General features: G+C 39.9%; 1 protein-coding gene across 4 annotated transcripts in view; it reads left to right on the top strand.

The window, feature by feature from the left end:
* The first annotated feature begins 8413 nt into the window (after positions 1 to 8413).
* Positions 8414 to 25743, top strand: part of RP1 (RP1 axonemal microtubule associated) — a 183530-nt gene continuing 166200 nt past the window's right edge. Inside the window, exons 1-2 of one of the 4 annotated variants that reach the window (XM_083747508.1) lie at positions 8465 to 8587; positions 12702 to 12767. The gene's annotated coding sequence lies outside the window, so the exon portion shown is untranslated. Of the gene's footprint in view, positions 8588 to 12701; positions 12768 to 25743 lie in introns of all 4 variants that reach the window. The other 3 variants (XM_083747510.1, XM_083747507.1, XM_083747509.1) reach the window with 3 other exon arrangements.

The raw sequence follows: 25743 nt of genomic DNA, 5'->3' as shown, positions 1-25743 counted from the left end.
GTGGCATAAATCATGTGTACAGGTTTACAGTGCAGCATGAAAGCTGATCACAACAGGAAGTATGACAGTTGCATAAACTGTAGCTGAAGGATGATGTGAAATCCCAGGAACATCAGTCATGATGGGGACTGATATGTATTATTTGTGTTGCCATACATTTTGATTTTGTTTGACAATGAAAAGAAACAAGTAGAGTTTTAATTTAGCCACTGCAGTATTAGGAAAAATCAAGTTTCAGGCTTCTATCTGCCCACCTGTCTTGGTTTCCTAGCCTTATTGACCTCTGTCTGCCCTTTAAATGACAGATTAGCTGTGAACATCCTTTATAAAAGGAAATAGTGTTCTATAAAATTCACACCATGGTTTCTAATTTAGCATCAGAGCCAGGACATCCTAAAATAAAATTTGAGTCAAAAATAGATCTGTGTGTGTGGCAGGGGAAACTGTCAGGGTTGAAAGCAAACCATTAATCTACTTAAAAGTTAGCTTAATCTGTGAGAAAACATACACAAAAGGAGGGTTTGTGGCTTCTTCAGATGCTGTGTGTTTTGCTGATAGGGAGTAAAGCAAAACAAAAAACAAAAACAGTATGTTTGCTATATCAAGAGTGATAAAGATGAGGCACTGTACAGCAAAACAGAAATATTTAAAACTCCACTCTCAAAACTGATCTTACAGAGAGGACATGTGTTATAATTATGTGGTTGAAGTTTGTCGCTCTCCAAACGGCAATTTAAAATTGAAAGGTATCATTTGATGGAGCTTTTACACAGAATAATTTTGTTGGACTGAAATTGCTCAGAGTTTGCTTAAATTGTGTGTGATTTAAGCAACCTCAGCAACCTACAATATTGGTGTACCTGTGCTGAACAATTAAATAAAAATTCTATCACCATTTTACCAGTCTATGTTATGAAAATGAATGATCAGATTGCCTTTGAGAACAATTGCTAATTGTAGGAAATGTCTGCCTCCTTGATATTGTCATCTTTTATGACATTTTGTTTCTTAAATTGTTTTACAATGTCTCATGCAATATTATTCAGCTTTATTGTAAAGTTCAATAGCATATGTGGTTAAAGGAATAGTTTACTGCCAATCAACATTCAAAACTGCATGGCAGTTATGCAAGAAAAAGTGTGGTTCAAGAAACAAACAAATAAAACAAGCAAATGAATTACATTTTATTCTTACAAAGTGATCTCATAACAAGCAATTTCTGCATTATTTCTGCTCAAAAGAATCCATCTTCAAAAATATCAGTTAGTACTGGAGTCAGGAGTCTAATGATGGATCCCCCACCTTGTCCCCAAAAAGTATCTGGAACAAAAAAAAGTGGTGTAGTCAGGATAAATTATTCAGACTACAGAAGTTTACACACCCATTTAACTTGTGCCTTTTATTTTAGCTGTGGTGTGTTTTTCACTAGGTTGTGAAGCAGAATCAAGATAGTTCTTGCAGTACTTTTCTAGGCCCTAGATCAGGCATAGGCAAACTCGGCCCGCTAGATGTTTTGGGACTACAATTCCCATCATCCCTGACCACTGGTCCTGTTAGCTAGGGATCATGGGAGTTGTAGTCCCAAAACATCTGGAGGGCCGAGTTTGCCTATGATTGCCCTAGATGAACATCTAGTCAAGCTGATCTGACCTGCACACAGCTGCTGAGCTGACAGTTTAAGCTTCTGCTTACAGAGACAGGTGAATAATATGTCTCTATGGGACAGCTGACTAGCCAGAATCTGAACTAAATTAACAGAGCCATCCATACCCAAGATCCATTGGGATGAGAGAGTCTGGAATAGATGGAACTTGGGCTGTCCCAGCTAAGCAGGGGCTCAGCTGACACAACTCCCTCATCACAGCTCAGAAAGCAATATGCCTACATAACTCCCTCAACCCGGCTGAGCTCAGGCTTTGCTGACTCAGCCAGTGGAACTTAATGATGTGCTTACCCCTGTTCCAAATCCTTTTCCGTTCAGTCACGTGAAACTTACACCAGCAAAAATGGGTAGTGTTGGTAAAATTCTATTTCCAAGGCTTGTTTCCTATCTACCAGGCTTGAGGTGGGATTTGGAATAGGGGTAACTAAGCTTGACTTGGTAAAGAGTAAAGGGACCCCTGACCATTAGATCCAGTTGTGGCCGACTCGGGGTTGTGGCGCTCATCTTGCTTTATTGGCCGAGGGAGCCGGTGTACAGCTTCTGGGTCATGTGGCCAGCATGACTAAGTTGCTTCTGGTGAACCAGAGCAGCGCACGAAAACGCCATTTACTTTCCCGCCGGAGAGGTACCTATTTATCTACTTGCACTTTGATGTGCTTTCAAACTGCTAGACTTAAGCTGGTGTAAATTCCACTGCCTTCCTATACAGTCATACCTCATGTTCTGTTAAGTTCATGTTGTGTCTTTTCAACTTGTGAACGTGGCAAACCTGGAAGTACATAGTTCTGGGTTTCGCCGTGCGTGCGCAGAAGTGTTCTGCATGCTTCACGCATGCGCAGAAGTGCTCTATTGTGCCGCACACCTGTGCAGAAGCAGTGCTCTAGTTATGGACTTTTTGGGGTGCGAACGGCACCCCAGAATGGATTGAGCCAATAACTAGAGGTACCACTGTACATGGGATTGTTCTGCCAGGAAGGCCATGCAGAGTTGGCAAAATCTGAAGGAAGCGAAAGGGGAAGTATTGTGTCTGATGGGGAAAGGTCAAGACAACAATGGGGGATGTTAAAACTGGATGGTCAGTGGGTATAAGGAAAGGAACGGAAAAGAATGGCGAGGGCTTTGATCCATCTTTTGGAAAGGCCTCCTCTTTTGCCCAATATCTTACAATGTCATTTTATGCAGGTGCTGTGTTGATAGCTGATAAAGAAATACAGTAATGCAAAGGTACCAGGAAGTCATGTCAGGCAAATTAGGCAGGACACCATAAAAGAAACAGTGACCTCTGATCACATTGTACTGCAACTCAACAATTAGCAGGTTCCACCAGGGGAGTAGAAGCTTGTGGTTGTGCGTAGCTCTATTTTTTTAAGGGTTTATACACTCCAGTATTATTGCCAAGAGAGTCTGGCTGCATACAGACAATACATTTAACACATATGGCTTCTCCCAAGGAATCTGGAAACAGTATTTTATTCAACAGAGAGCTACAATTCCCTGCACACTTAATGAACTACACCTCCCAGGATTCTTTGGGGCTGGTCATGTGGCTTAAGCACTTTAAATATATGGCATGTATGTAGCTTCTCTGATGGCTTTTCTTGAGTTAGCTCTTGTATTTTATAACTGCTCAGAAAAAGTACCTGTGCTGAGAACCAGGAGGCAGCTGTTTATGTTTGTTTTGCAATTTTGTATTTGAGTGCAACAAATATGATTTTGCCTTTATAAAACAACAGCAGCAACACACTGAACAAATGTTAGAATTTCTTAGGAACTTAGAACCTTTGTGACAAATACATGACCTTCTTACGTCCTTATAATCAGATGGTTGCATATCCCACTTTATTTATTTTCTTAGCATATCGAGACAGGGGAAACCTTGATTTTGTTCCCCCTTTGTTTGTCATTGTGTAGATTGCAGATATTGGCTACATCTGTTTCCTGTGAAGGAAGCGTCACTGCTGCCTTTGTCCAGCAGGTGGAATACTTGCTGTGGTTTTGATAAAGCCAGAAATCCTAATGCGGCATTCTGATTTGGTTTTTAAAAATCAAATTCCTGAGGGGCACATTTGACAAAGAAGCACGAATAAGGAATTTTTAGCTTTTTTCCAAGCACACTAACTGAGAAGACTGTGTGAGCCTAGAAAATGTGAGTATGAATGATATCAGGCAAAGCAGTGGATGAAAATATATGCCCTTGGTTTGACTGAGAACACTTGCCACTATTCTTTCCTTTGTTTCTTTCCATTTATTTTCTTTTTCTGTTTCCTCCCCCTTTTCCACTCTCTTCTCAAAGGTTTAACTGCACTTAAGAGGGGGGAAAACTACTTAAATATATAACTAAATATATAAATATATACTACTTAAATATACATATATACTGGAGATATTTGTAAAAAGAAATCAGTGACTAATCCAAACCACAACAAGGTGGTCTTAATTTTAAAATATTGTCTCCTCCCCCCTTTTTAAAGGACCCACATTGTTTATGGAAGGGACTCATGTGACACCGTGTGTGAACTTACTTTTATTGTTTAAAATATTTTTAGACCACATTTCATTCAATCAGATTCCAAATACAATAGTATAAATAAGAATTATTCATACCAAATACAAGATGTACTAAGAAAATATTCCTAACAGAATGTCAGAATTGGAGGCAGCATTAAAATTGTAAAGCAGTCTAAGGCAATGCAACCATTTAAAATGCCTGGACAAATAGACACATTTTAACCTGGTGCTGGAAAGATTATAATTCCCACACCACATATTTTTTGGGATATTTTTTTTCCTTTTAAAAAAGAAAGAAAAACAATAGCAGGTGTAGCAGCCCCAATCCAGACCGAGGCCATGGTGGGGGTCATGTGGAGCAGATTTAACCTCTTCTTCCTTGCCATTTTCCCAATTTGGGTCATGCTCCCCCAACTCCTATTTGGCATTGGAGAAAGGTTTCTATTCACACTGATGAAAGCTTTCTTGTCCATGTTAAATTTCACCCCATTCTTCTGTTATCCTATCTGAAAAACTCTCCCTCACTGCACTTAGCAGCCATGATGAAAACGCTCCCCATGCCTGTAATTAATTTGTTTTAAAACAGCAGCAACAGAAACCTGGTGTTCTTCCAGCGACACCTTTAGTGTCATATTGAATTTGGCTCTCCTTAAGTTTAGTTTTCCCTGTGCCTCGCCTGTTTTATTTTTGTTCAGCCATGATCATGAGAAAAGCCCACATGATTGGCTTCTGGCCACACTTCCCCTCCCCCCCTCCCCCGCACCCACACCCACACACCAGATCCATGCAAACAGCACCACAGAGAAACAATGTCCATATCACAGTTGGTGTGGATTAGTGTGCTCTCTATTGCTACTACAGTAGTACCTCTGGTTGAGAACTTACCGTATTTTTTGCTCTACAAGACTCACTTTTCCCCTCCTAAAAAGTAAGGGGAAATGTGTGTGCGTCTTATGGAGCGAATGCAGGCTGCGCAGCTATCCCAGAAGCCAGAGCAGCAAGAGGGATTGCTGCTTTCACTGCGTAGCGATCCCTCTTGCTGTTCTGGCTTCTGAGATTCAGAATAGTTTTTTCCTTGTTTTCCTCCTCCAAAAACTAGGTGCGTCTTGTGGTCAGGTGCGTCTTATAGAGCGAAAAATACGGTAATTCATTCCGGAGGTCTGTTCTTAACCTGAAACCGTTCTTAACCTGAGGTACCACTTTAGCTAATGGGGCCTCACGCTACCGCTGCACAATTTCTGTTCTCATCCTGAGGCAAAGTTTTTTAAACCCGAGGTACTACTTCTAGATTAGCAGAGTCTGTAACCTGAAGCGTTTGTAGCCCGAAGTGTTTGTAACCTGAGGTACCTGAGGTACATTAGTTTCAGTTACAGATAGGTAGCCGTGTTGGTCTGCCATAGTCAAAACAAAAAAAATTCCTTCCAGTAGCGCCTTAAAGACCAACTAAGTCAGTTCTTGGTATGAGCTTTCGTGTGCATGCACACGAAAGCTCATACCAAGAACTGACTTAGTTGGTCAGTTCAGATATCTGAAGAAGTGTGCATGCACACGAAAGCTCATACCAAGAACTGACTTAGTTGGTCTTTAAGGTGCTACTGGAAGGAATTTTTTTTGTTTTTACATTAGTTTGAAGCTCATGCCACTTTCTGTGAAAGGTTTTGAGAGATATGGCCAAACATTGCCACTGCAATATCAGTAGTGTGTTTTTTCCATTTGACCTGTTCACATGCTCCCATTTGCCTACAGACACACATTTTGCCCTCTAATTTGTATTCCTACAACAGATAAATTCACTTGAATTGGATTGTAGCCAGTTACAGAGAACAGCAATCTCTAACAGTTATTTCAGCGCAAGGGCAGATTTAGGTTGTGCGAGTGCGACATACACACACACACACACACACACTGGGTGATGAGTTGAGGGGGGAGCCTTTTCAAAGCCTGGTAAGTGAGGCCTCCTTCTCAAAGACTAGTTAGCACTTTCCCACTTTTGGGAAGGAGGTAGGAGGGCTCTAGGACCCTGCCAGAACAGCACCCACCTGGTTTGTACTAATATCTTCCACCACCACTACCTTATGTAATTGCAAATGACGAAAAGCTGTGACTACTCATATGTAGAGCTAATATAGCACCTGCTATGTGTGAAACCATCATTTCTGAGGGCCACTATTGCACATAGAATTGCAGAGTTGGAAGGGGCCCAAGGATCATCTAGTCCAACCCCCTGCAATTCAGGAATATGCAGCTGTTCCATACAGGCATCAAACCTGCAGCCTTGGCATTATCAGCACCATGGTCTAACCAACTGAGCTATCCAGCTGATATGTGTCTGGCATGTTGGTCCCTGATGGAGACTACAATTCATACAGTTGGTATTTCCATGAACTTTCTGCTGAGCCAGGAGGGCATGCCACCGCCAGCTGCACATGCTCTTGTGGATGAGCACATAAGGAAACCAAGGCTGGCTGCATGAACAGGCTCAGTGTATCTGTGAAATGGTTGAAGCTGAAGCTGGCAGCTATGTAAAGCACTAGTTTTTAATTATTCACAGCTGAACAGAAGTGAAGTTATACCTAATTCTGATGTTGCCTTTATTGATGCATTCTACAGAAAGCATGATGCCCAAATTAGAAGTGTTTATTATGCATCATTTCCAAGTGCAGGTAGAGAATTAGAAATGGATGAAACAGATGTCTGCTGCAAGATAAAAACTTCAGCAATTATTTCTATTTTAAATCAGCCTTAATTGGATGTGGAAGTCAGTGAGCGTTCTTTATAATAGCGTTTTAAATGTATTGTTTAAGCAAAACTTTTATTTGTGGAAATCAGCACTTTTTAAAAAAATGCTTATATGATGTACATATATGACACATCTGCAGAGTTTATAAGGGGATATTTAGAAGACTTACCAGTGGTGAATGAAAACTGCTCAATAGTTTGGATAATTTCTTGAAACAAACTCATTAAAATAGCATGTGTGAGGGAGAGAGGGAGATATGCTTGGCTCCTCCAGTTTTTGGGGTGGGTAGTATTTCATAGTTATTGGGGAGCAAGATGTGTGCCATGACAATTGCTCCTACCAGGGATTTTATTTGCTGAAACTTTTTGCTTCATCCACCTCTGCTGGTTCACATTCACATATAATTTTATGTGGCTTGAAATCCTGAATTGTAATTGCTGCAATTAAGAGGTAGTAAGTCCTCATGCCCTCAAGCTGATTTCTTTCTGAATTACTAGAAACCTGAAACCTTTTTTGTTATTTGTTAGCTGCAGTCATTATTATCATATCACATGACAGGTTTTTTTGCTTTTGCTGTAGCTGATGAGGATGGTTATTCATTTGGAACTGCCTATAATTTCACTGAAATACAGTATTTAAAATTTTTTATTAGAACATTTCTATTTCTTTCCCCATTGCTGGGATCATATATCAATGATATGTGACACTTTTCCACATTCACAGACATTTCCAAACAACAACAGGAGGCTCACACAAAAATGTAGACTTGTTTTTCATTAAAAACAATAGGACTTCGGGACAGAAGACACATTATGATAAAGTAGTTTTGACATGCAAAAAAATACAATTTGAAAAAAAATGTACTTTGTTGCAATTACTCCAACCCCCTTCTCGCTCCCAATAAGGATTGGGATTACATCAATGGAGGAGCTTTCGAAACACATTATTCCTATGCAATGATCACAGTGTACCATTTCCATATATGGACAGCTAAGACTACAGCATTACCTTTAGAAAATAGTATACCCCTTTCACCTAGTCAAGCATTCTGATTCAACCAGCAGCTCACAAACAAGGTGTGAAAGTGCCGCCCTTTCCATTTTTGTCTCCAGTGCAAGTCAGAGTTATACTTCCTTTGAAACAGCTGCAGTTTGTGAGGGATACAGTAAGTTGGAAAGAGGCTAGAACTGCAAGACTGTGCACACCACAGAGAAGCATGTCCTCTGGAGCACAGTGTAACTTACTTCCAAGTAAACACCCACAGGACCAGACCACACTGCTGTGATTCTAAACACAGTGGCTTGGAAGCGCATTCTACTGAAGATCTGCTAAATGTATTTAGGACTGTGGCATCAGTGAGTCTGTAGGTGTAGTATTCCCGTAGTATTGATCCTGATGATGTTTAATTCATGTACCACATTGAGGAGAGTGACTACAGCAATAATCGGGAAATAATACACAGTTCCTCTGTTGATAGAAGCTTGTTTGTTGTTGCTATAGGTAATGCTGGCATTAACATTGTGTCAACACACTTGCACAAGGCGAGTGTCTACAGTGTATCATAGCAGCACAGGTGAGATGAGAGCTTCAGTTCTACAGGAACATCTTGCAACTTTGATTTTTTAAGAAAGTTCTTCCCTACAGCTTCCTATATTATCTCAAAGAGCTTCAAACCTGTAAGTGGTTCCTAATTTAAGTGCATCCTGGGAATGTATCCTTAAATACTGTATTTATCTCAGTGAATTTATTGTGGCCACATTTGGATACCAGGGAGCGAGCTGTTCTGTGATTACTTTGGGTTGTGACGGCTTCATTACATATGTTTTTGGTATTTTTGTTCTTTGCCTGGCATTAGATTAATATCTGTGTCAATCTTAGGAAGGACTGAGAATGTTTAAAATGGGGAAGTGCATCCTTATCCTAAACATGACTAAAGTACCCTATATGATTACACTGGTTGGACTATGAAGTACAAGGTTTCACAAATGTAATACCCTAGTACTTAACAACCTATTTTTCCTTTCTCTTGCATAAAATGGGCTGTGTTGTTGGATATATGTATATGTATGTGTACACACGCACACATGCACACATACACACACGGTTTTATCATAAGGATAAACTTTGAGGGATCAGCTTGCAGTGTGATTAATCAGAGTAAACCTGTCTCTTTTCCATTTTATTTTATTTTAATTGATTTTCAATGATACAACAAATATAATACAAAATCAAAAGAAAAGACACTTAGGATGGTAAATAAGATGAAGCAAAATATCAAGCATGAGAGAGCAGGAGCATTGAATTGTATAATAATAGTTGATTATGTACGGTACTACAATGTACAGACTACAACCAATGTGACACTAGAGATTATGATCAATGATATTTTTGATAATAAATTGTAAATCAAATAATAAATAGTAATAATAATAATAATGAGCTAAGAGTCCACCCATGGCTATTTTAGACCACTGGTAAGCTGTGGAATGTACTGAAAATACTGTAGTCTAACTTAACAAATGCCAAGAAAAGGTAGATAAAGTCATGGGGCAGAATTCAACATTGCACTATGGTGAGCATTTTGTCAACCCAAGCATTACAGCTTGCCTGAGAGAATGATCTCCCCTCTTTTCCATGCATGCTGTCCTAGGGGTTCTCCTGATTCCCCCAGAGCTGGGATGATGGGAGATGCAAGCCCCATTGCAAAGCAGAAACCCTCATCCCCTGACAGGACTCATTAGGTCAGAGGTCACAACCTAAGGCCCATGGGCCAGAAGCAGCCCATGAGGGTCACTTAACCGGCCCATGAGCCACCCCCGAACTGAGCTGCCCACTCAGCAAGTCCTTGCATGCTGCGCTAAACCGGTGTAGCATGGCATGGGGACTCTCTTCCATGGCTCCGGAAATCGCATCTGGACATGTCCACGGTGCTGGAAATCGCTTCTGCACATGCCCAGACCGGTACTGTGCCGGTCTGGCCCACGAAGGATCTCTGAGGGAGTGATCTGGCCCACCCCCGGTAAGCCTTGCCGACCCCTGCATTAGGTGAATCCACCCAAGGCAATGACTTTTTTAATGCCACTCCAAGAATCACTATTGCAATTATACTTGTGGTGCGGCTGGCTTAATGCCCAATCCCAAAAGTTGTTAAACCACAAATTTTGTATTTAGTATGTGACAGACCACCACTACCACCCTAAAACTGTACAGAGTCAGAAAAAAAGACATTACTGTAGCTTCTCTTATCGCAAGTACACCAATACAAAATACTGTGGACTAGGGTGTTACTGCACTGCATTCAGTGGGACCTTACCTTGCATTGATGGAGACTTGAGTCAAGAAACAAATCGCTAATACTTTGTTTGGTTTCATTTATGAATATTTTGTTGCTATTATTGAGATGCAATTTATTTCCCAAAGGAGTGTCACTTATTTACATGCCCATGCAATCATTAGCCCTTCTTTGTTTTCTGACACATTTGCCAAGTTGTAATCCCTGTTGACTTTTTCTACTATTTGCACCATGGCAATACTCCTCCAGATATTGTTTATACACATTCCACTGCCTTGGTACGGTATCACTTAGGTTAGAAAGAATACACAGTGTCCTTAGAAACTGTAAACGGAATATGAAATCATGGTGGGTTCTTTGTTTCTGATTGACTTAAGCATAGTGACATACTGTTAAGGTTCCTTGAGCATGACCCAGATAGTCAACAGTTGTAAGAAAATGATAGGGCTTAAGTTAAATTCTATTAATATGCAAGGGGAGCACTAGTCCTTGTCATGTTTATACAAGTGAAATTCACATTAATACTTGAGGTTTAATTTTTGTAAAAAAGGGGGGGAGGGGAAGACTAACTTAGCTGCAATCCTCTGTGCATCACTCTTACTTGGGAGTAAGCCCATTGAACTGAAAAGAAATTGTTTCTTAATAAACCTGCATAGGTTTGCACTGGAAGCTGGGAACATGATAGCCAGAGTCATATAGGCGGCTCCCTTTTCGTAGAATGCTTTCCCCAGGGAGTTTCAGCTGATGTCTTCATTATACACCTTTTGGTGCCAGGCAAAAACATTCCTCTTTAACCAGACCTTTGATTGACTGACATCTAGTGCTCTTTTAAAATGTGTGCAGGGTGTGTGTGGGTTATTATTATCAACAATTACTATGTATTTTATGTTTTTATATTGTGATTTTATCTTGTCAACAGCCCTGAGACCTGCAGGTATAGGGCAGCATGCAACTTTAAGAAATAAGAATAAGAATAAGAATAGCCTTGACTACCTTTGTGATCTAGATAAATAGAGGAGATCCTGCCCCAAGTTCCTTTCAATGCATATTTATGGATGAGACCCAAGGAGGTGTTATTTTTGGATCAACTGCTGTAGAATACAAATGTGAGGTTGTGTGTGTGCTGCATTAGTTCACAGCTTACCACAGCAGGGGCTTTCTATCCTGTCAAGTGGCAATAAAGCCTGATAAAGGCCTGCTATTCTCGGTGCATCCTATTATAGAAAGAAAAAGTGTCAGGCCTACCCATCAGAAGACCATGCCACAATGTATGCAAATAGGTTCCCTTAAGCACCCTCATTCTCAGTTACCTGCAATGAAAGATGTATGTGACAGACATTGGGGTTTGTGTGTTGGGGTGAACTTGTTCATGCATCTTTAAAAAAACACCACAGTCTGGCCATTCTGATTATTATCCCCTTCCTTTGATAGCTTTCTTTTATACTGTGCTATTCTTCTCTATGTGAGGATGCTCTCATTCCAAATCTAAATGAGCATCTATTGGGTTTCTTAACTGTCCTTTCAATCAGCCAGTTGTTGCTTGGTGAGTCCGATTGTTGCTTGCTGATCAAAGCTCACAAGTTTGACATGGTACAGTTTTGCCAAAAATTCTGTGGAGAGCACATACACTTTGTTCTGGCAAGGAAAAGCCAATCTGCAGCAGACAACAATACATTTGTGCTTTACTTTTCAATTTATCCTGACCTTGACTGTGTGAGCAGTTCTTCCAGAATATGTGAAGCTCATCCTTAGATTTAATTTAATTCCTAACAGTCACATGTGTTTCTTTTATGAAACCTTTAAACTTTCCCTGCCGCCTTTCTAGAAAAGAAAGACTGAGGTAAAACTTCAACTTGTTTCTTTCAATTCTTCTGAAAACATGGGAAATATTTTCCCTCTGGTGTGTGTGTGTGTGTGTGTGTGTGTGTGTGTGTGTCTGTCTCTGGAATCCCAAAGGACTGCTTTGTTGCATAGCAGACTTCCAGTTAAACATATTTTGTAACATGTTTATCTTTTATAGCATTATATCTTTAAATGCTTTTCTGTTCTTCTTGGAACTCGGAAATCTCTTAGGCTTTTAATTTTCCTGTTCTCACACCTGTTTCTTCTAGACACTTTTAAAATGATGATTATAGATATCTGAAAAATCCTTTGGTTGAATTTTAAAGAATTCAGCAAGTTGGGGAATATAGACATTGTTATGGTTTCAGAAAAGTTGGCATTGATGTGACTGGAAAATGTTCAGAAACTAAACAAAGAACTTTCAAGAAGAAATCTAGTTTGTGATTTTGCCAACCACTAGCATGTGGTCCGTGGAAGGTTGCCCAGAAAGGAATGAAGACTTGGGTCTCAGCTACATTATTAAAGAAACAGCAATTTGAATGTGCTATAAACATGCAACACCTGATTGTGCCAGAGAGCAGTAAATTTTGAAACGCGGTTTTCCATAGGGATTTCTTTCTTTTGTTATAACTATCTAATTTCTGGCTTATTTTTAGCATCTTTTCCTGTATCTAGATCCATCCCTGGGCTGAGAAAGGTTTCCCATACCTGATCTATGTAAGGTGAGTGGGGCTTTCAAGCAAAATAGCCATTTCTAAAAGTGCTTATCAAGTGACTAGTTTTATGTAACTTTAGGCAAATGAAGTACCTTTCCTGACATGTATATATGTGTATATGTGGCTTATTTTGCTTAAAAATATTGATACTCCAACTTCCCTCACATAATGTAAGGTGTCTTACAAAAATAGCAAAATACAACACAACTATAGCAGCATCAGTACATTACCATTGAGATTCATTTTTTGGAAAAAAGTGACTAACAACAGCAACAGCAATTAATAACAGAAACACCAGCAGACAGTTTAAAAGCAACAGCTTTCTAAGGCTGCCTGAGATCCTTTGGAAGGGCCAGTGCCTTAGTACCTTGAGGGAAGATGGTTGTTTGCTTCAAAATGAAGGACAGACCTGAGACAGAGGCTCCCTTCTGTCACAATTCTTTCTATTCTACTCTGTCCTTTTTATTGTTGGATCTGAGAAAGTTCCTGTGCAATCTTCTGTAAACCTATTTGGGAATAAACCCATTTAAGTGTTTGGGAAGTACGTCTGGGTAAACATACATTAAGAATGGGCAGTAAGTGTGGCAGCCACAGAGATAAAACTCCAGTTATATTTACATCTTTTGTCTTCAGTCACAGATAGGTTTTTATTTCTAGCTCTTGGCAGTCAAAATGGTGCTAAAATTAGAGAGGCTTTAATAGGGGGAAAAAAATTAAGACAGTTCAAAATTGAACTACTGCCGTGCTGTACTTTGTACAATTTTGGCATCCGCCTGCCACATTATTATGGCCATATATTACAAAGGAGGCTGCTGAAAGAGCCAGATGACTTCATTAGGTTTAGATAAGTCACTCATCACCTTTCCTTTTCCAGGCAGTGAGGCACACAGCAGTTTGAATGGCATATTGGCTTTGCCTTTCACTTGTTTTTTTCAAAGGGATCCTGGCATAGCTGTCAACCTTCCCTTTTTTTGCGGAAAATTCCCTTATTTCAGCGCCGTTTCCCGCTGCTATCCAGGATTGTTAGATATCCCATAGACTGTCTCCGGGACAGGTAAGGCAGCTGATCCCTTATTTTCAAATCTGAAAGTTGACAGCTATGCTGCTGATCCCTTATTTTTGAGGCTGCTGATCCCTTATTTTCAAATCTGAGAGTTGACATCTATGGATCCTGGTCTTAGAGGATGTGATGTTTATTTGAATGGGAATCCTTTACAAGCTGGAGTGTATAAGAGGGTTAGGTCTGCCTACTGTTTTTATAAACCCCCAAATAACAGTTAGCATAGGAAGCAAACTGACATGACAGAAGCTGTGTTGGGCCTACATATAGTCTCATCCTTTCTGCTCACAAGGGCACGATGCAGCCGCCTCTCCCCAAGTATTGCCATGATAAGTGTGCACTGCAGTGCCTCAGGTCAATGAACCACAGGACTGGATGGAATAGTATGTCATTCCCTTCTATAATAGCCAAATCCTCCTCCTGCCAGTGAGCTGCAGCACATGGAGGCCTACTCTAAAAATAAAGTATAGTGCTAATTGGCCATATGGATCCCATAGATACACTAGTCTGCCCTTTGAGCTGCCAAAGATAAGCAGACATATTTTTGCTAATTATCTTTTAGTTAATAATGATTTGACAGCTGACTTACGATTTTTTTATTTTCAATTTATTTTCACCATGTAAAAATAGGAAAAGCCCTGCTATTAAGTAGATGCTTGCATATATGTAAAGTTAGCTAGGCCATTACTCTCTAGAGCTCCTAGACTATCATGCAGAGTTGAGAGTTCATAACGCACAGTAATAAATTAGTTTTGACATTCACATTCCTTTATAAATGTGGCTGTAGTAAGCACAAAATGAAAAAAAATGGTAAAGTCTACAAGTGAAAACATTGGGAAGTGATTTATCTCAGCAGGGAAGGAGCTAATCATTTTTTCCACTTTTTATCCGGAAACTTATGGATTTAATTTCTTAGATAAGTCTTTGGCACCCTTAGGCAAAACTGAATACAAAGCAGCAAAAGTCTGGTGGGTGGAGACAGAATTAGTCAGAGCTTTCACAAGAGCAAGTTTGATCATCTGTTAAAAATAGTTTTCTTGATGAACTTAAGTGATAAAGATATTTTTACTTATCACAGCAAGAAGGCCTTTCAATTTATCTTGAATATAGAACTAGCATCTCTAGAGCTGCAGAATTAGGAAGCACCCACATACATATACACATACATAATTACATTTAAATATGGGATACCAGTGTATATATGTTTGAGGATGATGTCCACAAAAATCTGAGACATAGTTCATAACAAACATTCCCTCTCTCTCTCTGCTTACATTTATATCTCACTTTCTTCCATCATGGAACCCAAGGTTACATGCAAATGGTTCCTAGGTGATCTCCCATCTGGGTACTGGTCAGACCCCAAACTGCTTAGCTTCCACAAGGTGGTGTTCCCCTGTGCCTGGGACCAAATTCTAACAAACATAAATCGCAGAACTATAGCTGTAACCAATAGCTATATATAACATACAACTCAATTTTCTATAACCACTGACAAGTTTAAATGGGAAGTGACAGTGGTTCTGTGATCTATGTTATGACCCGAATTTCACATAAGGCAACATTTGAGCAAATTTAGCATGACATCTGTTATGTACTGAAGTTCACACCCTGGGCCAGCAGGGGGATACTGTAGATAGTTATGCAAATGAAGGATCGAAAGTAACGTTCAGTGATTGGATAGTTTTAGAAAGTTGTTACAGTAACAAGGTACTGGAGCTCTATATAAGCAGGCTGACTGAGCCCTTCAGTTCTGTTCTGTTCTGGCCTCTTAAACAAGAGCTGTTTGAAGAAATGCTGTGTCATCATATATGTTCACCCACAACTTAACAACATCTGAGAAAATTTTGGCAGAAGCCAGAAAAGTTTTGGTAAGAGTAAGAAAAATCCTGGAGGTTGTGCTAGCCTGCAGGACTGGACCTGCCATCCAGTGTAATAGAGCATTTTCCTTCAAATGACACATGGGGGTAGAGAAAGGCAAGAATTTTTGTTTTAATGGGTCTGCAAGGCTTTTTAAAACAACCCTAGCTATTCGTGTCTGAGAGAGTGTGGGGTGGGTGAATACCATTTTAACTCTGCTTGAGGTACCTAAGTGTATTGGCCCAGCACTGCTCACATGCCTGGGTTCACTGCATTTCACCTTAACCCAAAATTCACCTTGAGTTGCATGGTTTGTCTTCAGCCAAATCACTTCAGGAATCTTGCGGGTAGCCAACAATTCTAGAAGGCAAGCAGAATTTCCCTGTTTTCCCTTACACTCACATTGGAACATATGGTGGAATTTAATATAGCACTAAGATGTACAAGCATTGCAGCTTGCCAGAAGGAATGATCTGACCTTTCTCTCACCACCCTGTGCTGCTCTTGGGCATTCTCCTTGGGCATTTTTTTTGGGGGGGGCATTGGTGGGGAGGGGAGGGGAGATGGAAAGCCTAGTTGGGCAAGTGAGAGTGATTTATCTCAGCAGGGAAGGAGCTAATAATTTCCCACCACTTTTATAACCAGAAATTCATGCATTCATTTATTTTTATATAAGTCTTTGGCACCCTTATGCAAAATAGGTGACAGTGACTTTAAAATTATGATCCTGAACCTGACCAAGCAATATTTCCTCACCTGCCTTTCTCCATGTTATTTTCCTCCAACCAAAAAGTGAATTCTAAATTAGCAGAATGCTTGGTAAAGGGATTCATATTGCTGAACTAGTAGATCAACTGAATGCACCAGTTCTAGAATTTTCTTTTTTTTTTAATATATCTTTATTAGTCAATTTTTTTTTAAAAGAAATACACATACCAATAAGAAAATACACATACCAGAAAAAAAGAAATAAGAGTTACAAACAATAGACCTCCATCCAGCTCGGTTTAGGATTATATAATCTTATACAGTTTCTGCAGTTCTTCTATCAATAGCTCTAAACGTCGTAGGTATTAGTTATCGTCTGCTGTTAAGTTGTTAATTCCCAAATTAGTCTCAATATAACTTAGAAATTTAGTCCATTCACCTTTTGATTTTGCAGTATTATTATGCCTAATTCTTTGTGTTAATCTTGCTAATTCTATGTATTGAAACAACCTCACTTGCCAGTCTCCAATCGTAGGTATATCGGGGGATTTCCATTTTTGCGCTATTAAAATCCTCGCCGCTGCTGTGGCATATTGGAAAAAGGTTTGGTCTGTATTTTTTATCTCCTCCCCAATCATACCTAAAAGGAACGCCTCAGGTACTTTGGGAAAATTGTACCTCAAGATTTTTTTCAGTTCCTCATGAATTTGTCCCCAGAATCTCTTCACCACATCGCAAGTCCACCAAATTTGGAAGAAGGTCCCTATCTTATCTTTGCATCTCCAGCAAGTGTTGTCTAGAGTTCTGTACATTTTCCCCAGTTTTGCCGGGGTCAAGTACCAACGGTACATCATTTTCTCTAAGTTTTCTCGGAGAGCTGCACATGCTGTAAACTTCATACCTTTCTTCCAAAGTGTCTGCCATTTATTATACTCTACATTATGCCCGAGATCTTTGTCCCATTTAATCATCACTCCTTTCACCTCTTCCTCTTTGGTGTCCCATTCCAGTAATTGTTTATACATTTTAGAGAGGAGTTTATTATTGCTTTCTAAAATTTCCACCTGGAATCTCGACTTTTTTTCGCTCATCCCTAGTTTCTTATGTTCACCCCACAGTGCGTTGATTTGGTGAAAATGAAGCCACTGCTTGATCTTACCTTTCATCTCACCATATGACCTCACCTTCCACCCTTCTTCTGTTTTAACCAAGAGATCCTCATACGTCCACCTTTCACCTGTCATATTTAATTTTTTTATTTTAATAATATCAACTGGGGAGAGCCACCAGGGGATACCTTTTTCAATCAGCTTTTTATTCCTGTTCCAGACTTCAAGTAACGGGCCTCTAATTATGTGGGCGGAAAAGCCTCTGTAAACTCTACCTTTCTCCTGCCACCTGCCTCCTGTTCTAGAATTTTCAGTATGATATGTTTAAAAAAAATTATATTCCAAATATAATGGAGTCCAGCATGGGGGTAAATAGAAGTATTGCACAAACAATATGTTCTGTTTTGTTTTTCAAAGGCGAGATTGAATACAGGCATGGGCTCAAAATAGCATTAAACCAATAAGACTATCTAATTGCTTAGGGATAGTTTGCCTGACCAGATTACTGCAGTGTGGCAGCTCCTTTCACATCAGCCTCTTTAAAGCAAACAGGAGTTATAATAGGGTATCAATATCAATGTGAGTAGGGGACATAAGATGTATCTGTTCCAGCCATCTGTTTTCACCAGTCCAACCAATTGTCTCTGGAAGCTAATAAGCATGACATCATGATTATTTTTGTATTTTTGTAATTTGTTGTCAGCATCTAGTATGCAGAACATGGAGGTTTTGTTTCGTTATCATAGCAAAGAGTATTTATTTAGAACTCTTCCACCCAACTTTTCTCATGAAGACTTTAAGTGACATACAGTAATGAATGTTGATGGTGAGGAGAGAAGTGAAGAAGATTCCAGAGCCTGTTCCTGTTCCAGCTGGACTACCCACCCTGGCTCACTCCACTAAGCCATCTAGCAAGAACGTCTCTGTGGGAAAGAGCAGGGGAGTGACATAGAGAGGCATGGGCTATGGGTAGCAGTCTGAGGTAAACCAGGTGCCATAGGACAAGCCAATAGTCATGACTGAAGAGTAAAGACTGTCACATGGGTGGTTGAGCAAGCTTCTTTGTGCTGCTCCAGAGGTTAGGACCTGACCCAATGGATTGAACTTATAAGAAAGAAGATTCCAACTAAACATAAGGAAGAACTTTCTGGCAATTAGAGCTGTTTGACAGTGGAATGGTGTACCTCGGAAGGTAGTTGATTCTCCTTCATTGGAGGTTTTTTAATAGAGGTTGGATGCCCATCTTGTCAGAGATTCCTTAACTGTGACTCTTTCATTGCAGCGGATTGGACTAAATGAATCATGGTAAACCTTCCAGCTCAACAATTGTATTGTTATGTATTGAAGTTCTCACCCTGGCCACCAGGGGTATTGTGTATATAGTTTTCATTCAGGTCCACATAAGTTAATTTAGGCGGGAAACCCTGGGTGGTGTTGTTACAATGTTGACAGCCGGCTGCCTATAAAAGCAGGCCGGCTGAGCTGTTTGCTGTTCAGTTCAGTTCCAGCTTACTTATAAAGAACTACTTGGAGAAATCTCTGTGTCGTCTGCTATGTCCACCCACTACTTAATATGTATGATTCTATGACCCAGGACCAAAAACCAACCAACCAACCAACCAACCAACCAACCAACCAACCAACCAACCAAGGGTTCCTCCAGATGACCTCTTTATTGAGCATAGATCCTAATTTGCTTGTGGTTTACACATCTTTTCATTAATTATTTGTTCATGACAGAGCATCTGGATAGAAACACCTCCTCCTGGAGCCTTCTAATGGGATATCCCATTCCCTTAGGTTAAGGGGACAGTGTCCACCACCAAACAGTAGGGCCCAGCCAAAAAAACAAATGAATGGCTGCCCTCAGATGACAGTTGAAGGGGGAGGAGGCCTGATGGAGCCGTCCTGTCACAACAGAGCTGATGGAGTGTACAGTATGTGTAACAACCATGTGTTTGTTCTTCTCCTATATAGCACTCCCCCTCCCTTTACCTTTGTGTTACCGGTTATTACATTTTTCTTTTGGAGAATTTCATAAACCTGAAGGGATTAGCATGATTAAAAGTTCATGTAGATCAAACTGCTGCGCTAACTCAATCTTATCAGCCAAAAATGTTAATAATAGCACTCCCTCCCCCGAAACCTTTGTGGAAAGGATGTATGTAGGCTGGGCACATTCAGAGAAATTTAACCCAGGCCCTATCTCTAATGTGATAATTTCCTTTTCAAATGGATAACGATTTCCTAGTTCCATACCTTAGTGAATGGTTCAATTAAAAAAAAACCTCCCAGGGTTTCAGAGGTTGAAAGGACTTGGAGTTGTCAGGCATGCTATCAACTTTTCTTGTGTCACAAGGCCAGCTATATTCATTTAACTGTTGTAGCAACTTAATATTTTAATAGAGTGACTCACACATGAATGATAAAAATATTCTGCTAAGCATTGTCCTCTCTAGCAAATCTTAACAAAGAGTGTCATTCAAAGGGCACAGGTTGGTGAAATCACAAAAAATTAGTTCAAAAGCTCCATGGACTTCCATTTTGCTGCACCCCTGCTTTGAATGATTCAGCCAAAAATGAGCACTCAGGAAATCATTCCCATTTAGCCTAGGACAGTGTGAGGCTGAAACAGAATCCAGAAAAGCAGACGTACCCTGAAATCCCATAGATGTCAGGGACTTAACTCTCATTCAGTTGAATTTTCATGACATTGAAGGGCTAAGTGCATATTATGTGGGCACACATGTATTTTTTTATTAGAAAAACAGCTTTGGGAAAGGGGAATTTCAATGACAAAGCAGGGGAGTCCTTACATCAGCCCTTCTTTTGTGTTTGAGATGCCCTCTTTCAGTCAGCTTCTCCCTGCACCCCACAGCAGTGTCAAAATGTTTATCCTTTCATTAGTTGTTTTTATACAGGTGTCTCCCCCACCCCACTTATGTATGTAAGTGGGGAGCACCCTCTAAAATGCCTCCAAATACCCATTTCCCCCCTGTTCTCCAGTTCTCTCTCTTCCTCTCTCCACACTTCAGACCAAAAAATATGGTTTTGAAGCTCTGGGGCTGGCTGTAGGGTGCGTGGGAAAGCAGGAACTTCAGCTGTACTACACGCAAGTCAGCTGTTAAGCAGGGAGGCTGAGCAGCCTAAACAAAGCCCTGCTGCACCTCAGGTCTCTTTGGAGTTTCCTCCACCCTCACTGATAATCCACTTTAGGCTCTAGGGAGCGTCTCCTCATGACTTCCCACCTCTCTCCTGCCATTTCCGGGCTTGAATTAAACTATTTATTTATTGCCTAGGTGGTGCTGTGGGTTAAACCACAGAGCCTAGGACTTGCTGATCAGAAGGTTGGTGATTCGAATCCCCGCGACGGGGTGAGCTCCCGTTGCTCAGTCCCTGCTCCTGCCAACCTAGCAGTTCAAAAGCACGTCAAAATGCAAGTGGATAAATAGGTAGCACTCTGGTGGGAAGGTAAACGGCATTTTCATGCGCTTCTCTGGTTTGCCAGAAGCGGTTTAGTCATGCTGGCCACATGACCCGGAAGCTGTACGCCGGCTCCCTTGGCCAATAAAGCAAGATGAGCACTGCAATCCCAGAGTCAGTAACGACTGGACCTAATGGTCAGGGGTCCCTTTACTTTACCTTTATTTATTGCCTAGCTTATATGTGGTTGTGCACAAGGTGATCGCACATAAGGTGGGTGTGGTGGGCCTGTATATGGAAGTGATTTTATGTTACAACTCAGAACCAAGGCCTTTTCAAAACAGCTCACAATAAAAAAACAAAAACAAAATATAATAAAACAGCAGCCTAAATCCAATCATTAGCAGTACATACAAATCAGATTACAGTGGTACCTCGGGTTAAGAACCCTTAATTTGTTCTGGAGGTCTGTTCTTAACCTGAAGCACCACTTTAGCTAATGGGGCCTCCTGTTGCCACTGCGCCGCCAGAGCACAATTTCTGTTCTCATCCTGAAGCAAAGTTCTTAACCTGAGGTACTGTTTCTGGGTTAGCAGAGTCTGTAACCTGAAGTGTCTGTAACCTGAAGCGTATGTAACCTGAGGTACCACGTGTGTGCATACACACACACACACACACACACACACACACTTAGGCTAACATAGCTGCATAGATTGTATATTACATATGGAACATTATGGAGGCATCTTCTGGGATAAATTGTACATCTTTATTATCTTATGAACCTAGACCTATTATATTTAAATCTCAATAGGCAGTTTATTTTTATTCTTCTACATGATTGGACCAATGAAATTTTAAATTGATATCACTATGATTCATACAACTGCTCTGCATTGCATTGTTGTATTTTGTACTGTTATTAGAAAACTGAAATAAAAACAGTTATTCACATTTATGTATGTATGTATGTATGTATGTATGTATGTATGCATGTTACAACCAGCCTGAATAATGAGATTAATAATAAAAAGGCAAGTTACAAAACAATAATGTTGAATAGCCACTGATTCTCAGGGCATGATCAGAAGGTCTGTGGCACAGCAACCTTGCTCAAGCTAAGGAAGTCTCGGTCTGATCAATGTCTTTGTGGTAGAATTGTTGGAAGCCCATGTTTCCCTGAAGGAGGAAAAAGGAAACAAACAATTGTATTCAAAGATTATATGCAGGTAGCACTGACTTGTTAGGCTTGATTCTTAAAAAGGAGCCATTTCCCATCAAATATTTAAAAATTCAGCCAGAAGGCATGAACTTATTGCTAAAAGTTGGTCTGTGGAGAGATTTATATTAAATTTAAGAAATAGTACTCAGTAGCTGAAAGAACTTTGAACTGAACAGAACATAAACTCGATTGCCTGAGCTGTGATCAGTGTGCAGCTATACCAACTGACATGTACTTTGGGCACTAAATTATTGTTGTAATAAGCTGGTTAAACCAGGTTGCAGTGTAAAAAATGCACACTTATTCCAAGGGAGTGTTGTATATTATCACATCAGTCTTGTGCATTTATTTATTTTAAATGAGTGGCAAAACTAGCCTAAAGCAATGTATATAGTGTTCCCATCAGTGCTCAGCATAAGCATATATAATAAACACATTTAAAGGGGGAAAGCCAATTAAGAATTGTTGTGATATGTACTATCAGCTGAGGAGAATTGTTATTGCCACTGCTTTACAGTCAGCAAGGCAAGCTTGCTGTAATCCGGATTAAGGGAAGAAGCTACAAATCTTATTATACCTTTGGTAGTAATTAGATAGAACATTTGCCATCTGGAGATACATTTCCATAAGAAGAGCCACCTCATTCCATAGGCACAAAACAATGCCATCCTTCTGTGTCTGCAAAAATACTGCATTGAAATCTCTCACTTGATTGCCAGCTCTACTTGATCCAACCTCTCTATGAACTGGAATCCACTGTGGGATGGATACGGACTATACAGGGCAAAAGCGACAGGACCAGAAGATCTAGAATTATATGCTCTGCAGCGCTGGGACCCCAGAAATCGCCAATAATCTTAAGCCACTTTAAAGAAGAAGAACTTCTTACTATTTGGCTGATCACACATAATAATTGGAAGAGTTGACTATTAGGAGAAAGAACAGCTTCGATAAAGAAGGCTGAATCATGGCGTCTCAATCTAAGAGTTGGAAGTTCCACCCCTGGAAATGATTTACAACCAAAGGGAATTGCTACACAAGGGAATACTGACAGCAACATTATTGCAGTCATGCAAAGATTTGGATGATCAAAGTTTGATTCCCCACCCCCGCAACTCCAAAGGTTCAGTGATTGGGGATGTTCTCCCATGGAAAACGACTATCAAGAAGAAACATGCAATAGTTGTGTTTGTTTCCTTTCAGAATGGAAGAAGATCTAAAGGGAAACAATGTGAAAAGGTTACATGAGTAAAATACTAGCTACTTGACTTGCAAGGAAGTCCAGATTGCTTCAGACAACTGTCTTGTTCTTTTTCCTTTATCTCATATAGGTTATGATTCTGGGTAAGTACAAAAACTAGGGCTGAGGTAAAATAGCATCCAATCCCCCACCCCCACTGCAAAAAAACTCTCTGGGTGGCAAAATGGGGCAGAGGAAGCCACCAGATATATTCGGGGAGGGGCAAGGTAAAATTACCCAACAGCTTTTCCTCAGAAAATGTTCTTAGAAATTTCAGCCGACTTAACCTTTATTGAAACCCTGTTGGTGGTGGTGGATTAAGGAAGGGGTGGACTGTGTGAAGAGGAATGAAAGGAGTATAGGTCATTGTTTCCTCTACTGAAATTAAAATAATATTAGACAATATTAAAATTAGATCCAGAGTTGTTCCCCAAAAAATTTGGATGGCAAAATTAGAGATCATTTCACTGATAAATCCAAAGGATGACTGAATTCTCCAGCAAGACAGGAAGAGTTCCAAACAATAAGTTCAAAAAAATGAGAGAAAGTTATTTGCTGAGAAATTTTGGCTCAGCCACACAATAAACTCAGTTATCCTAGTATAATTAATTGAAGTTAAGAAGGACAACTATTTATAGTAATGACACATTAATTTATGCCATGTGCTGAAGTTTCAGCAATTTCTTTGTATATTATTTATGTGAAAAGGCTGTTGATTTCAAGCACTCTTTTCAAGTGGTATGCTTGATTATTATGATTGTGAACAAGTATTATGAAAGAAAATCATGTCACCGTATAATGGATTTGGGTAGAAATGGAAGTGTCGCCACTATGATATGTACTCAGAAGCAACATCATAATTCAGTGATTGTTAATTTTTTTTAGTCCCAGAGAACATTTGAAATTTTGAGAGTGTGCCAAAGGCACCAGTTAGAAAATAGTTGCCATCAGGAGTGTGGACTAGCACAAAATGGCTGCCGCCTAAAGAGCAGAAAAAGAAAAGAGATGGGAACTTAAACTGTTTCAAATATGGAAAAAACCTTTCATGGTTGTTGTTTTGTTAACAAAATATGCTTGAAAAACTTCATTCTTTTCCAGACACTGTTAAGTCTTGCTTGTTAAATTGCTGGTGTGCTGCTGTAGATTAGAGCTAGAAAATAAAATATAACTAAATCCAGGAATAATTTTGTATTACTACAGTCTGCCACACACTTAATACTGTCTGGCAAGTATTTTTTTTAACTATCTTTTTACTATATGGAATAGAGAAGAATAGAAATAGAAAAAAAATCTCACCAAAGTAGTTGTTGAGCAACACTGGCCTAGACTATTGTGATATTTGAGGCTGAATGTAATTTACAAGTTTCTCAAAATTAGGGATGTATGTGGAGATGATAATAACAACATTCCCACCTTTGTGCTGAGCTCCCCTCTCCCCAAACAACTTGGGAACAATCCCTGCTGTGGGCCAAGCAGAAGGAAATAATACAGTGGTACCTCGGGTTACAGATGCTTCAGGTTACATACGCTTCAGGTTACAGACTCCGCTAACCCAGAAATAGTACCTCGGGTTAAGAATTTTGCTTCAGGAAGAGAACAGAAATCATGCTCCAGCGGCACGGCAGCAGCAGGAGGCCCCATTAGCTAAAGTGGTGCTTCAGGTTAAGAACAGTTTCAGGTTAAGAACGGACCTCCGGAACTAATTAAGTACTTAACCCGAGGTACCACTGTAATGGATAATAATGATGCCTCTGAAATGGGTTCCTCAAAAAAAAACACAAAAAACTTGGGAACAATTAGGAAAAAAGAAATGATGGTGACAATGATAACATATCTCCAACATCTTGAGAAATAGTAGGAAAATAATGATAATGATATTGATAATAGTAATGCCTCTGCACTGGGTCCCTCTTACCTATGAGACAGCAACAACTCAGGAACAGCCAGGAAAAAGGTTAGGATTGTTTTGCCTCTAAGGAATAGGGCAACTTTCTCAATTTAATAGTTGAACTTTCTTATTTTATTATATATTTATTCATATACAGGAATTTCCAGACCAATCAACATATAAATTACTAGAACATACGATGGGCCTTAGGTTTCCCATTCTTCCTCTACTAGTCCATATTTTTCCTGGTACCTTTTAAACATTCAATCTAAGCATGAAGTAGGTCATTTATTACAATCTGTTTTTGTAACTCTAATTAGCTGGTTCAAACACATAAGCTGTAAATTCTCCCTCATCCTTTCTGGGTGAACTCTTGGTTAAGCCTTGTACTCACTGGGCAATCTTATGCAAACTTCTCTCTTATTCTCAGTTTCTGCAATTTGGGGATCGAGTTAGTGGCTTACCTTATGAG

The sequence above is a fragment of the Podarcis gaigeae genome, assembly GCF_964106915.1.
Source record: "Podarcis gaigeae genome assembly, chromosome: 7".
Lineage (NCBI taxonomy): Eukaryota > Metazoa > Chordata > Lepidosauria > Squamata > Lacertidae > Podarcis > Podarcis gaigeae.
This window is presented reverse-complemented; position numbering and strand designations above follow the sequence as displayed.